We start from the raw sequence: 16,061 nt of genomic DNA, 5'->3' as shown, positions 1-16,061 counted from the left end.
AAATGGATAAACTTGTGTTTGGATTAACTAAATGCTCCAAAATATGCAGGCAGCATAAACAATAATGTTTTAGAATAGGTAAGTTTTTTTAGGCCCACAACTACTACCAAATATGAAAACAAAACAAAATTATGAGAGAAAATGAAGCTCTTCTGAGAACATTATATGGAATCAAGGAAAGACTACGCATCAGATATGAGTCATCTGTTCTCAATTTTATACAATAGAGTTTTATATTTATTTACTATACTCAGACATTCATTCTTATAATGATGTTAATTGAAAGTTTTTATCTAATTCTTTCAATATGTGGATTAAAGATAAATGGCATTTAGGTTTGTCATAAAATATTACTTTTTCTAAAAATAATATGATACTTATGTACCTTAAAATAAATTACCTTCCATAAACTACCGAACATATTATTCCTAGAACTATTCCTTTAGTAATGATTAATAATTACCAATCACCTCATTGCCAGGTATAGGGCTAAATGCTTTACATATGTCATCTCATCTATCCCACACAAATCAAGTTGTTATTATCTTAGTATTCATTATATAAATGAGAACGCTTATATGTAATAAAGTTAAATAGCCTTTATAATATCATAGATTCCATATGAGATTATACTTCAATTTCAACATAAGTAAAATAATCCAGGCCTACGAGCCTGATTATCATCCTATCTACTATACCCAAAACTATAGATCTTTTTGTATAATAATACTAATATGAACTTTATTTTCTTTATAATATCTGTATGATCAAAAATGATGTAAATAATGTTTTGAGTTTCCAAGTCAATAAACTGACTGAAATACTCCTAAAAGTAGAATACCACAAACATTCTATTGTCAAAACTAGTTTTATGTTCTACAATTATTAGAAAAAGGACATAAAGTTTTACTGAAACTTTACTATGCCATATTTTAAAAGAGAAATATTGAATCTCAGAAACTTCGACAGAAATCTTCATAATCTAAGATGTATAAAGTATAATGAAATCTGTTATTCAATTTTAATCCTGATAAACATCCTCAAGTGATGGTGGAAAGTTATAGAATTTCTAGGAGATCACCTAGTTTGCTATGTTACCCTCCACTCTTCAATTAAAAACAGGTTTCATAAACTTGATGAAGAAGTATTAATGGGTTGTTTCAAATAAAATCTCAGCACTGTAGAACAGCTTTTAACATTTTTTAAATTGCATATACAGTGATATAAACCGTGTTTTTGAGAAACAATTTGAAAATTTGTTGGTGAAACAATTATTCAACTTTTTCAAAGCACTGTATATTTTGCAGCTTCCTGAATCATTCCATGCTTTGACTTAGTCAATGTGGATGGATTATAGATGTCTTGCCAAAACTTAGTCCTCCAGTGTGGAAAATTTGATTGTGACTTTACTAGTAGACTTACCTAATGCACACAATGTGTCCAAAGTGAGCCTATAAGAAAGTGTAAAGCAAAAATAAATAACTGATGGAAAACATGAAAATAACAGCTTGTTTTAATCAACTCATAAAAATAAAATTATAAAAAGGAGTGAAAATATTTATCCAAACACTGAGCAGAGGAATACAGTGCAAAATAACAATAAAGTAGAAATAGATCACATTTAGCATACATAAATACTAATCATGCTCAGTGTTGGCAGAGATAGAGTGAGATGAATATATTTTGGCAGTGGGAATTGGTACTTAGGAAAATTACTTGGAATTGTGTAGCAACAATTTCTAAAATGTGAGGTTTTGTTTTTGAACCAGTAATTTCAATTCCTGAAGACATAATTTGTAGGATGGTTGAGGAAATATCTCAATATCTTGACAAAGGTGCTCTTACCAATGTTACATATAAAGTGAAATATTGTAAATAACCTGTTGAGGTTCAACAATAGAAGATAACATAAGATAAAAGGTAAGAGTTTAAGTAACACTTGTAAATACTTAGAAGTGGTGCGGCTATAATGTGAAATGGTAAATATGGAGATACAAAATTTTATATGCACCTACTTTTTAAAAAGTTATCAGGGCTGGGTGGGGTGGCTCACGCCTGTATTCCCAACACTTTGGAAGGCTGAGGCGAGCGTATCACAAGGCCAGGAGATCAAGACCATCCTGGTCAACATGGTGAAACCCTGTCTCTACTAAAAATACAAAAATTAACTGGGCATAATGGTGTGTGCTTGTAGTTTCAGCTACTCAAGAGGCTGAGGCAGGAGAATCGCTTGAACCCAGGAGGCGGAGGCTGCAGTGAGCTGAGACCACGCCACTCCACTCCACTCCAGCCTGAGTGACAGGCTGAGACTCTGTCTCAAAAAAAAAGTTATCAGAAAATGTTGACTATAAAAATACTAAAATATTAGTAATAATTGTTTCTGGGTAATGAGATTATATGTACTTTTAATTTTATCCTTACATTTTTCTATGTATTCAAACCTTTTCAAAGTAAGAACAAGTCACTTTTATATCATAATAAAAGAAAAATTTAAAATATGCACGCATACACGCAACTATTTTTAACTAGAGAAATTCAGGGACAACTAAACTTTAAAACACCCAAAAGAATATTTTCTGGAAGTTATCAACATTGTTTGATTGGCATAATACAGATTTGCATATATTTCATAATATTTGTACATTTTTCTTGTATTTCCCTTATTTCTGGACTATAATTAACTGTACTTAATACACTATAAACATGTTTAGCACAGTAACAACAACCTCTATGAGCTATCTGCTCTCATTATGTTCTCAGCCAATAATTGTTATATTGAAATTTAGAGTTAAATATATTGGCTACAGTCCTAATTCTGAATACATTTTAATAGATGTTTGAGCAGCACATATTCACTGTTCTGCAATTTCTAGCCTTTCACTTTGATAACTTGCAAAAGGAAACACTGCCAGGTTTAATTATTTCTTTCCCATTGTGGAGAACATTTTCTTCAGGCATATCAACCATAAAAATATTACCATCTTTCTGAGAGATTCATTGAACTGGTAGAGTTTCAGATGTCATAATAGCATATATCATCCTCTGAAGGCTATGTTGAATTGTGTATAAAATCTTGAATCTTTGCTATTTTTTGCCCAGTAGAGGGAATTTGGGGACAGTGGTGAACATAAATGTATATTAATTATTCTATACTAATGTCAAAGAGGACAGTTCTACATTGAAAGGGTATTTGGGCTGAGTTTGATTTTAATTCTTTTTAATAGATTCTCATTGATCTGGTTCTGAAGCAATTACTTGACAAGGACATAGAAAACTATAAAAGGGAAGCTCAGCTAATGACAGTATAAAGACAGTTCTGTTAAGTGGTCAGAAATATGATCAAGGGCAATTTGAGTGGCTTTAATCACTCTGTATGGGTTTCTGAATTGTATTAATGATGGTTACATTCTTGTGTTATTAAGCTTCATTTTATACAGGCAAGTGTATGCCAAGAATGTAGTATACTTAAGTCAAAATATTAAGTGTATAAGAATTATATTTTCTACTTCTATTTATATTATGTATAATTAGCCACCAGCTTTACAACGGTCTAAAATGTATATTTTAATGCTTTTAGGTACTGCTTTAAGGATGTGAAGTCTAAGAAACAAAACTCATGTAAGATAATACAGATTATTTTTATCAGTGATCAATCAAAATAGAATAGATTAAGCCCAATAACATTATTAAATATCTGGCATTTTTATTTTGAACATTCTGACTTAAACATAAAAGCTTTCTAATATGGCTTTATATTTTATTAGTCAAAATAATTCATTTCTAGCTGCTGTGAAGAACAGCCAAAGTATTTTAGTGGATTAATACAATAAAAGCTTATTTCTCCCTTACATCATAGTAGGGATAAAGTATGTTTAAAGTGATACTTTTCTACAAGAAGGACTCAGAGATCCAAGCTACCCGCATCTTGTAGCTGCATCATCCCCGGGGCTGATGCAGAATTCTTCATTGGATCCCCTGAATACACTGGCAATGATAGCCTCTGACAGAGAATAAAGAATATATCACAGCCAAGTTAATGCATGTAAATCTCTTCTACCCACAGTTCTTCGGCCAAATTACATAGTAAGTAACAAACCACAAGAGGACTGCAGTTTTTTGAAGTGTTGATTCCAGATACCCATGATGAAAAAATTGGGTTTGTGAGAAATCACCCAATCTCTGTCACATATATTATCTGTTTGGACAACCCTTTAATAGTAGATATAAGAAAATTACAAAACATGGATAACAAGTTTGAAGAACAGAATATTAATTTACAACATAATAAAATAAAATGTAGACTTCTATTTTTTTTTTTAATTTTTGGTGCATAAAACTGTAAAAATAAGGCTATTCTTTCAGATACCAAGTAATGTATTCCTCTGAAAAATTTTTAAAGTTTAAATTTTAATGAGTGTTGTATGTTTTGTTCTGTTATTTATCCTTGATTTAAATTTTGACTCATTCTTCAACTCATATGAGAAATTCCCCAAATCTCTTTACACTGATTTCTGAAATAAGTAGCATCAGATTCCCAGAGACCTAATGCTGATTTTTATTGATGGCTACCATCAAGAAATTAGCTAACGATACATTATAAGTTTCATTTTGAAAATCATAGAAAGTAAAAGAATGAGCATGCTGGTGTCATATTGTTATATAATTCTAAAATAATTCCAAGAATATATCCTTGGAGCATTTTGTAAATATCAATTGCTTTGAAACCAAATGCAGAAAAGGTAGCTAATTATTTTTAGAGAAAAATAATCTTAACATTTTCTTTTTCTAAGCTCCACATTTATTTAATATGCAAGGAATTTTATTAGAATGTATAATAGGTAGTTTCTTAATATAGATATATTATTTGATATATTTTCTATCATTATTAATACAATTATTTTATTCTTTTTCTACCCTCCAAAGTAAACAAATTTTTATTAAAATAACACCAAACTTTTTGAAGACAACATAAAACAGATATACTTTCATTCTTTGCTGATGGCCTTCTGGTGCAATAACCTAGAAGAGTAATTTAACAACATGCAGAAAAATGCCATAAAATCTTGCATACTTTTGGACTCAATCATTCTGTATTTAGGAGTGGTTTAAGCAAACACTTAATCAGGATGGAAAGCTATTTGTGCTTAGATGTTCATTACAGCATTGATTGCAATAATAAAATATTGGGAGCAGGCTCTCCCCACCTTTAAGTAGGCTCTTATGTCTTTTTTTGCCTTATTTGTGCCCATAGGTACTTTCGCTCTTCTTTTTAGTATTTGTATATTCTGTATTGAAATATCTATGGATATATTCATTCTTGAAGTTTTCTTTCTCTTTCCGGCTTTACAGTCTGTCTGTCTATGTTGAAAATGCTGCTTCCAAACCTAGTTCTGTTGTCCCAAACAAGTTTAATATTTCCACCTGTAAATTTGGTATAATAATGGTATCTAGCTATAGGATTTTTTAAAACTTTTATTTTGTATTCAGTGGTATATGTGCAGTTTTGTTATATAGTTAAATTACATATCACAGTGGTTTGGTGTCCAAATTATTTTGCCACCCAGGTAATAAGCATAATACCCAGCAGGTAGCATTTTGATCCTCACCATCTTACCTTTATTCACCTTCAAGGAGTCTCCTGTGTCTCATTTCCTTATTTGTTTTCATACGTATGTACTTTCACCCTTCTTTTGAGTATTTGTATGTATTTGGCTATCTATGGATATAATGCTTTTCTTTTTCTTTTGCCAGGTTATTCTATTGATTTATTCGAAGCACATTGTTTATGTTCACTGAAATTTCATTTTAAATGCTTTTTTATCGGTGATCATGTAACAACAATTTTCAATTTTAAGGAAACATTTTCTCTGTATAAATTAAAATAAATTTACTTAATTGATTATTGTGAGTAAAAAGTAGGAAACTATTAATGAAACTACAAATGGCTTCAAATTTATTTCTCAAAGTAACCCAAATTTGACTTATTTATTGAATTCTGAGTAAATAGATTCATGGTACTCTCCTTTCAATATTTTATAAAATGCTTTACTCCCTCCAGACATTTTTGTGTTATTTCCCTTCCAAGTGTGATTTGTCACTGGTGCTAGAAAGGAGTGTAATCACTTGGGTTGAATGTGACTTAATTTGAATAGTATGCATAAATAGTTCAAATAAAAGTATCCTCCCATTGAAACAACATTTAAATAAAATCAGAGAAATATGGCTTGGGGGATAATTATTGCCATATGAATGAAGTTGAAAAGAGAATGAGAGAAGGAATCTGTTTGTCAGCCTGACTCATAATTTCAATACTGAGCATTAACATTCATTGGATTTGTGTTACTAACTGACAAGGGATGAATTGAAAGCATTTACATTTTAGTAAATAGTATCAATTAATTGACAACATTAATAAACATAAGAATAACTGGAATTGCTGAATTCCAGAAAATATTTTGATGCTTCCTTTGGGGTTCATCTATTAAAAAATATAAAAATGCTCTATAACTTTGTTTGTTCATTTGAATAAAGCAGGGAACTGATTTCCGTCAAATAAGTTGATTGAAATGAAATGCTTAATTTGGAGAATTGAATTATCAACAACATAGTAGAGCACTACCAGAGAAGAAAAATACCTTAAATGACAATTGGTAGCCATAAGTTATAACAGAAAATAAATATCTGATTATTCTCACAGTTTTTATTATAAAACATGTTAATAAAAACAACACGAAAAATGCAAATAGTTTATCACTAAGGAACAACTTCATAGGTGTATCAGTCTGTTTTGTGTTATGCTATTAGATAACCCTAGAACCTCCATAGTTTTAAACAATACATATTGAATCTACATATTTATCACAGATTTTCAGATCTTTAGGGGGTTCCTACTTATCATAGTCATTTACAACCCAAGACTGATGAAGGAGACACTGAGGTTGACAGTTATGTACAGGACAAAATGGAGAACTTAAAGATGTCATTCTAGAAAATAAATATTTGACTTGGAGATGACAGACAACCAGAACAAACATCATGTGTTTCCCACACCCACTCAGCTATCAAGTGGCCAGAATGTATAAATCTACTATGCATTATTTCTGAAGTTAAGAGCTGAAATATTCCTTGAATAATACTAGCTACTACCACAACTAGCTATTAACAACAACTGCTGTTACAGGGAAGGGGTCCCTACCCAGATCCCAAGAGAGGGTTCTTGGATCTCATGCAAGAAAGAATTCAGGGTGAGTTCACAGTGCACAATAAAAGCAAGTTTATTAAGAAGGCAAAGTAGTGAAAATACAGCTACTTTGTAGATATACAGAGTGGGACATCCCCGAAAGCATGAGGAGGAATGTGTCCACCCTAGGTACAATGCTCATTTATACAGGATAAAAAGATCATGGGAAGGTGTGCTCTGCTATGAGGGTTTGAGAAAAAGGATTAATTTTCTTAATTACCGTATTTTGCAAGAATCAATATTATTATCTTTCAAGCAAAATCAGGAATGCCTTTTTTCTCCAGATATCAGGATATTTGGACACTCCCAAGTCTGGATCTGTTTAGTGAACATTACTAATTTGTTCCATTAACCATAAACATCTAGAAGCTAGGAATGCCTAATTTTCGGGGAATGCAGCCTAGTAAGTCCCAGCCTCATTTTCCTGGCCTTCACTCCAAATGGAGTAGCTTTGGTTTGAATGTCTCTGACACTACTATTCCTTGAATAAGTACTAGCTTACAACACCAGCCGCTCCTGTGTTACAATGGTATTTTCATACAATCTGATGGATATGAAAATCTGGGACTATACATTAGGCCAAACAAATCATCCCAGAGAGATACTGGTGAAAACCTCCTTGTGGAATTTAAAGATAGATTTAAAAAAGAGATTTTAAATATAGGTATAGGTATATAATCTCATAATACAATTGTATATAATTGACAACTACTTAGGATATTGCTGTTCTATTGCTTTTCCTATCTGAGTGTTCAATATATTGTACTGTTATAATTTCGTATTTCCTCACAAGTCTTAACTAGCTCATTTGGGCACATAATAATTTACAAAATAAAGTGAAAAGCTTGTTCTTCTGAGTTGAACTAGGAATATAGCAATTATGGTCGCACAAAGCTTGTATGTCCCAGCATATAGTAATTGCTTCATAAATTGTACCTCTTGTTTAAATCTCAATATTCTTTCCGACAGAAAAGCAAAATGACACAGTTTGACACATGAGCAACATCACACATCACAATCACATATACAGGTAGTTTGTTTAAGGAAGTAATCTTAAGAAAGAAGAATAGGAAACTAGGTAAATGAAATAAACAATTATTAAGCTGACCACCAAAAGAGCAACTGGGAGGTCAATTCCACTAGAACCCACAAGAACCTGTGTAGAAGGTGGCACAGGCTGTCTCCCGAGGGATGTTTGGAAGGAAATCTACAAAATCCCTGCTTTTCTAGGTCAAAAGTTGCCCTGTGATGTATTAACATCTTGCACTTTCAGGTTTGATCATGCGTGTTTCCTGTGCGAGTTCCCATAGTGTCTCCAATAGAAAGGTCCTGGGACAGACAGAAAACGTAGTAGTTTTGAGAGGAGCTCCAGTCAGTTTACATCTCCTCCAAGCTGCTCTCCTAGAAAAACTGATTGATGTAAAAGGTTTTCTCAATGATCTGAGGCAGGACACAGAGGTGTCTAGTTAAAGTCATAGTTATTATAGTATCAGCTATTGTAAGCCAGATAGTCAGCTCCTGCACACCTACTTTAAATTTCCAAATGTGAGTTTCTTCCAGTACATATTTTTAAATGAGCCACCATATCACCTTAATTTTGAATGATCCATTGAGATGTTGCTTCTCAATTTTATATTTCCCTTTTCTATACATTTCTTTCTGCCTTTGCCTTCATTAGTGCTCTTCTTGAAACTTCTAGACACCACTTCCTCATTAGTTACTGTTCCTTTACTGCAAGTTAATGAGCTTCTTGTAAAAAAAGCTAGACTTTCCTTGCCTTCTCTGTCTTTATTCTCCACAATACTATCAGACAGCTATATCAAACTTAATGGAGGTATTGGAAGTAATTTTTTTAACACAACACAGGAGCAGAAATTTTATAGCTGTATGCTAAATACAATGTTTTCCAAGTCTAGAAAAAACCCATCAATTACTTTTGATAGGTTACAATTTCCAGATTATGAATGGTGCTAACCAGGCTTCCTTATCCTGAATTTTTACCTTTTCCCAAACTCTATTTATTCTGTTCATTCGCTTTAATTTTTCACTACCAGTTTTAATTCTGATTGTCCCAGTATCCAAGTTCTTAATAAATAAAATCTTCATATACTCAATACTAAAATGAACTTAATTAGCGTATTTCCCTAAATTAGCTGCATTCAGTTTTGATAACATCCCCAAAATCTTCAATGATGGAATATGATACCCCAAATATGTTTAGGAGGCAAACACCCTTCAAATAAAACACACACACACACACACACACACACACACACACACACACACACACAGGCATTGGACTGCTGCCCAGGACTGAGTGACGTAAATTCATAGAGGATAAATATTCTCTCAACTGTTTTATAGTTTACTAGGCCCCTCTTTTATCAATAGTCCTTTCCTTAATTATTAGTTTAGTTTTTTTATTTTTATTTTCTTTATTTCCTGTTTTCCAATTATGTCCCTGTTGGTCAGTTCCAAATGATAAAAAGGCCTATTATTGTAGGTAAAAATAATAACCTCCATTCAGCTACACAAAGATCTGGCCAAAGACTAAATATTACTTCCTGGAAGCATTTCAACTAATTATTTGCTGAGGATGCTTATCCTGATCTGTTTATGAGGGTAAATAATTTTTCTAGTCACATCATATTTTCTGTAGACTATTTTAATAATTGTTCTATATATTTTTGTACCTAGAATGCATACAAACTCCATTTTGTGTGCTAAAATGCTTGTGCCTCATGTTCACATTCCCAACATCATCTTGTACCAGGCTCCCCTAACTCAGCAATCTCCCAGTCTAATGACCTTTTTCTGAGTCTTAAACTCTGGCTTGGGTCACATCTGGGTGTTTGAAAGGACTTCCTTTAAAACCTGCAAAGTTTTTGCACCAGTTATTTGCATGATTGATGTCTCATAAGAGAATCATTAGGCTTCCTGTTTAGTAAGAAGCCTTCCCTAGACAAAAAAGCAAACAACAAACAAACAAGAAACATAATGAAGTATTAACTCTCTTTCTCCAATATGATTACTGTCTTATTTTCTTCATCACTTATAAGTATCTAATATACTTATTATTATCTAATATCTAATATACTTCATTACTTACTATTATTGAATGTGCTGTTTTTATTATTATTAAATGGCTCAACTTCCATATTGTTTCCTGCTCCTACACTGTAAGTTCCATTAGCTCAGAGGGTCTCTCCCTTCTTCTTCTTTGTCCAACACTGATGAGAGATTGCATAAATATTATTAAATAATAAACACTGTCGTTACCGTAAATATTGGTATTTCACATTAAAATAGTTACGGAATTTTAGTATTCAAATATAAATTCTATTTAATTAAAATATTACTATATGTGAGATGAATTTGGGCACACAATAATTTTAAACAGAGTACATTTTAAAAACTAGGATTTGGTAGAAAATGATTTTACATGAATCACTGACCAAATCTTTCTCTCATAACAAGTTAAATAATAAGTGTTTTGTACTGTATCTTTTATTCCAGTGACATTAAATTTTTTATTCATATCAGTGATCAAGGAAGGTCTCTTGAAGAACCTAGTTTGTGACACCTTCTGATTCTTCTTAAATTGTGGAATTTTTAAGATTGTCCTTTCCCTTTATAGAAAAAAATCCCTGGCCTAGGAATCTTATAAGACTTCTCTTACAATAAATACAGGGTAGAGGATTTGAACTGCATGATTTCTAAGTGTCCTTTCATTTTCTAAATTATTTGAGCATATCTATTATTGTTCACTATCTAGCATGCAACATACCTAATGGTAGCGTTGCCAAATTAAAAAGGCCATTCTTTTCTATGGATATGCACCCTTGGATGAGAATAAGAAAACAATGCAATTTGTGATTCTCAAAACTTTTATAAAATTGCCATCATTGATGTCTTTGCTCTTACTTCCTGTATTTCCCTTTTCTATTTCTCACGGCAACTGAGTCTGAAATGTTTTCTTTTCCTTATATGCCTGGATGATCAGCATCACTTATTTGGTTAAAGTCTGTGTGAAGTCATATGGTCAATACTAGACATTAGAATTTATACAATTGAGAACATCGTTTGCTAACGTGAAATGATTTCTTTCTGTGACTTTTAAAGTGGCCTAATATTAGCCACTATTATTGTTGACCTTTATTATCTCAAAGTATTAAAATCAGTAATTTTTAAATTTTAATTCCAGAAAAGTAGTTACTCTTAGTCAACACTCATATGACAATCGTGTGTGTGTGTGTGTGTGTGTGTGTGTGTGTGTGTGAATAAGAGAGGTAATGGAGTTCAAATAATTACTAAAGATGCAGATCATTTATAACCATTTTAAGGAAACTATATTGAGTTTCTTTAAACTATACATACCATAAAATTCACCAATTTTAAGTATAAAATTCAATGCTTATAAGTAAATATACAGAACTGTGCAATCATGACCAAATCCAGTTTTAGACTTGGTCAATCCCTACTTCCATCACCACCCTCAGGATACTAATTTGCTTTCTGCCTCTATAATATTGCTTTTCCACATGAATGCTTGTTTTTAATTTTAATCTTGCCTTTCTAGATGTCACCTCTGTGTCAGCAGAGCACAGGTGTCAGTCAATGATTGATATGAGATTGTTCTTTAAAAAGGCTCCTTTCTACCTATTACTAATGGATCTATTAAAGATTAGGTAATACTTTCAGTTCTTAGGCATTTTATTTTTTTGATAGAAATATGTCCCAGATATTTCTTTCTACTAGGCCTTCTTCACTTCTCCTCTGTTGCTGTGGTCTGAATATTTGTGTCCCCCAAAAGTTCATATGCTGAAAACCTAATCACAACTGTGATGGTATTAAGAGGTAGGGCCTTTAGAATGTGATTAGATCATGAGGGTGCAGCCCTCATGAATGGGATCAGTCTCCATATAAAGGAAGCTCCAAAGAGCTACCTTGACTCCTCTGTCATGTGAAACACCTTTATGAACCAGTATGTGGTCCCTCACCAGCTATCAGATCCACTGGTGCCTTAGTCTTTGATTTCTCATCCTCCATAACTGTGAAAAATAAATTTCCATTGTTTATAAGTAGCCCAGTTTATGGTATTTTGTTATGGCAGTCCAAACAGACTAAGACCTCTGTACATGAAAAAGCCTTTATGTTCAGCCTCTGCTGTTGTGATTGATCACAGACTTGAGCATATATGCAGCTTTCCAGACCTCCAGGTAAATGAGTACTTATCAAGGCCCACTTTAGTGATCTCATCCTCCAGCTCTCTCTGTTAAATATCTGACTAGTTTGCTGGTTTGTTACTTATTCCAACACGTATGGCAACCACAGATTATCTGTGAATTGGTATTTGGCAATTATTAACCACTAAACTGACAGTTTTTCAACATCACTTTAAGGTGGAAATTTTATGTGTACTGCTCCAGATTAAGTCAGCTCCAGAAGCTAAATTTCTGGTTTTTTATGGCTTTTCCAGCCCTGGTGAAACTACCATACTGATAGAGCTGGGAGGAATGAGAGCTTGCCAGGAGTAAAACACCACAGATGTTACTATTCTTAACAGAGGCTTAGCAGTTTTGCTTGCACCGTGGCTTCTCAATTTGCTGCATGCCCTGGATGATTTCCAGAATTCAATGTTGTTCAATATCATCATTGATTTTTGAGGGGAAGAGGATTTACTGAGAATGTTACTTTACAATTTCAAAAGTCCTAATCCCTTTTATATATTAAAAAAAAAATCCTTTAGATGGTTTTAATATAATAGCTAAAGTTACACAATAATATGTAAAGAAAAAAAATATTTAACATGTTAGATAAAGAACTTAGACACGATCTTCAGCACACTGTTCTGTACTCATATATGGCACTTTTTTAAACGAATTAAATAATGTTAATAACTAATGCAAATATTTCAATTTTAAGTCTTATTCTACTAATTTTTTTGGAAAATGTAGGATACACATTAAAAAACAATATATTTCCAAACCAATGGGCTTTCAAATGATAGATAATTATTTTTATTTTTTAATAATTATTTTTGTTTTTATAAAACCTAATTTAGTATGACTAATATTTTTCTACTGGATTAATTTCCTTTAATAAGTAGCTTATTTTTACATGAAACTAGTTTTCTACAAAATATTGCTTTTATTTTGGTAACTTTCTTTGTCAGAAAGCTGCAAATCAGAATATGACTATTATTGGTGAAATGAGAATGCATGTCATAAAGTCAAGTGAAAAGGAGATGTGATGGTTAATTTTATGTGTCAAGTTGTCTAGATTATAGCAATCAGTTGTTTAGTCAAATACTAGTCTTGATGTTTCTGCAAAGGCATTTATTTAGATACGATTAACATTTATAGTGAGTTTACTTTAAATAAAACCAATTATCCTCCATGAAGTAGACAGGCCTTATCCAATAAGTCGAAGACAGTAAGAACAAAGAATGAAGTTTTCTAAAGAAAAGAAATTCAGCTTCTACATTGCAACATAGAAATTCTGCCTGAATTAATAGTTTCAGTCTCAAAATTGAACTGAAAAAAAAAATACTGAATTAGTGGTTTCAGCCTCAAAACTACAATTCTTTCCTGAATCCCTAGCCTGCCAGTTTGTCATAAATTTTGAACTTGTCAGGTCCCACAATTGGTAATAAGCAAGAATAAATTGTGCAAAGAAAAAAATATTTTCTGCAATACTTAAATTATGCCAAGGCAAGATCTTTCAAGTACAGATTTCTCAAAGGGAGGGGGCTATTACCTCTCAAAGGGAGGGAGCAGCACCAAGCCTACCTGTATGTAGCTTTAACAACTATGAGATAGAATTAACAACTGTGAGATAGAAGGCAGTCCAAATAGAGAACACAAGGATGAAATTAGATGAGATAAGATGCCACCACTCTCTGAGTGATCACCTAATGACTGCATCATGGGCCTGTTTCACTGGTCAACAACCAAAATATAAAAGAAAAAATGTGAGAAATGCTAAAAGGAAGAGGGAGATAGCATCCAAGCTCTGCTTCTTATTTCTCCATGTCATGGTGTAAAGACAGTCAGTCCAAAGAGAAGAAATGAGAGGGTAAAAATGAAAGAAAAAGTGAGTGGGCTAATATCTCCTTGAAATAATTCAAATACATCACTATAGGCTCCTTTAAGCCTCTAGTCTCATTTAAAGAAAAGAACAAATCCCAAAACACATCTCAAAGGGAAAATCAAACATCATTGCAAGATGTATGGTCAATATACAATAAGGAATCTACTAAAAAAAAAAAAAAAATAGGAAAAAGCCCTCTAGCTTTAAGAGGTGTCCACAGAAAAAGAAAATCGATCTCTTCAATTTTCCCAATTAACAATCTTCTGAATCCACAAGCCTCATAACTATAAAATATTAATCAATTTTTAAACATGTAAGAACACACAAATCAGAACATTTGCTTAGTTTCTACTATTATACTAACCTCAGTTTTCATGCTATGTAACTTATCATTATTTAAAATCCAATATTTTCATATAATAATGAAAGGTAATTTTTTTCCTACACTGAATACAAGGAATTTTAAGATTTTTTATCATAATAATAAATGACCTGTAGTAAAATAATCATCATTGTAATATATTCTAATAAGTGACCATTTTTCTTCTAAAATATATTTAGAAATTATATGCAATGATGAAGGTGATATTCTTTCATGCATTCAACAAATATATACCAGGTACAATGTGTTAGCACTCCTACACCCTGGAGAATATATATCACTGAAAAATAATTATTTTCACCTCTGTATAAATATGATTTTCTCCCATTACAAGATGGCTTCTGTCTACACTAACAATGACTGGGCCGGCCTTGTGACTTGCTGTGACAATAGAATAAAGTTAAAGTGACACTATCTGTTTTCAGGTTGAGGCAGTTTATTACTTTACACGTTTGGAAACCAGCTGTCCTTTAAAAGGCTTGCCACCATGCTGGATAGAGAAACCAGACAGATACAGAGAGGCCCTGTAATAAGAGGAAAAGAAGAGACTAGAAGGAGCAATAAGTCCAAGTATCCCAAGCCATTCTTCCCACCCCAGCTTAGTCACCATGTATGCAAATGAAGCCATCTTGATTTATCCAGTTCCAATCAAGCTGCCCGAGCTAATATAAACTGATCCCAGGCAAGTAGGAAAAGTATCAGAATGAATTTTTCTACACATTCTACACATATATTATCTATAATATCTAGACAAAGCTGGCCTAGAAAACATTAAACTTAGTAGGAAAAAAAAAAAAGAGGAGAACAACTAACATATGAAAGGCTGTAGAAAAGCTCAGATTGGAAGAGTACATTTCCAATGGACTGAAGTTTATTTCCTATGATTGTTTTGAAGAATTAACTACTAACAATAATTCCATTATACATAAACTCAAAAAGAGAGATGATGAAACAGCAGAACAAGATGATAAAGAAGTTGAACTAGAGAAGCAGAATAAAACTGAGCTACTGCTTACTATCTTAATGAATTTGATAAGTACCAAATTCATCTAGAAAGCAAGCAGTAGCTCAGTTAACAATGCTATCTAATATGAATTGAGTAACCACTATATGAAAGAAATTCTTATGATTCTGTTACTTATGTTACTTCTTTTCATCCTCATAACTTTTAGAGAAAGAAAATACCAGTTTGTTCAGTTTAAAAATAATAAAACTTATGACACATTTCAGGTAAGTGATCTGACTAAGTAACAGAATTCAGCTAAGTAATTTAACTACTCCATTCAAACAGTCAAGCTAGAATGCATGTCGTAGCAGCGTGTCTCCAGTGCCCCTGCCTTTTTTTTT

Source organism: Cebus imitator, unplaced genomic scaffold (genome assembly GCF_001604975.1).
Source record: "Cebus imitator isolate Cc_AM_T3 unplaced genomic scaffold, Cebus_imitator-1.0 Scaffold105, whole genome shotgun sequence".
Lineage (NCBI taxonomy): Eukaryota > Metazoa > Chordata > Mammalia > Primates > Cebidae > Cebus > Cebus imitator.
This window is presented reverse-complemented; position numbering follows the sequence as displayed.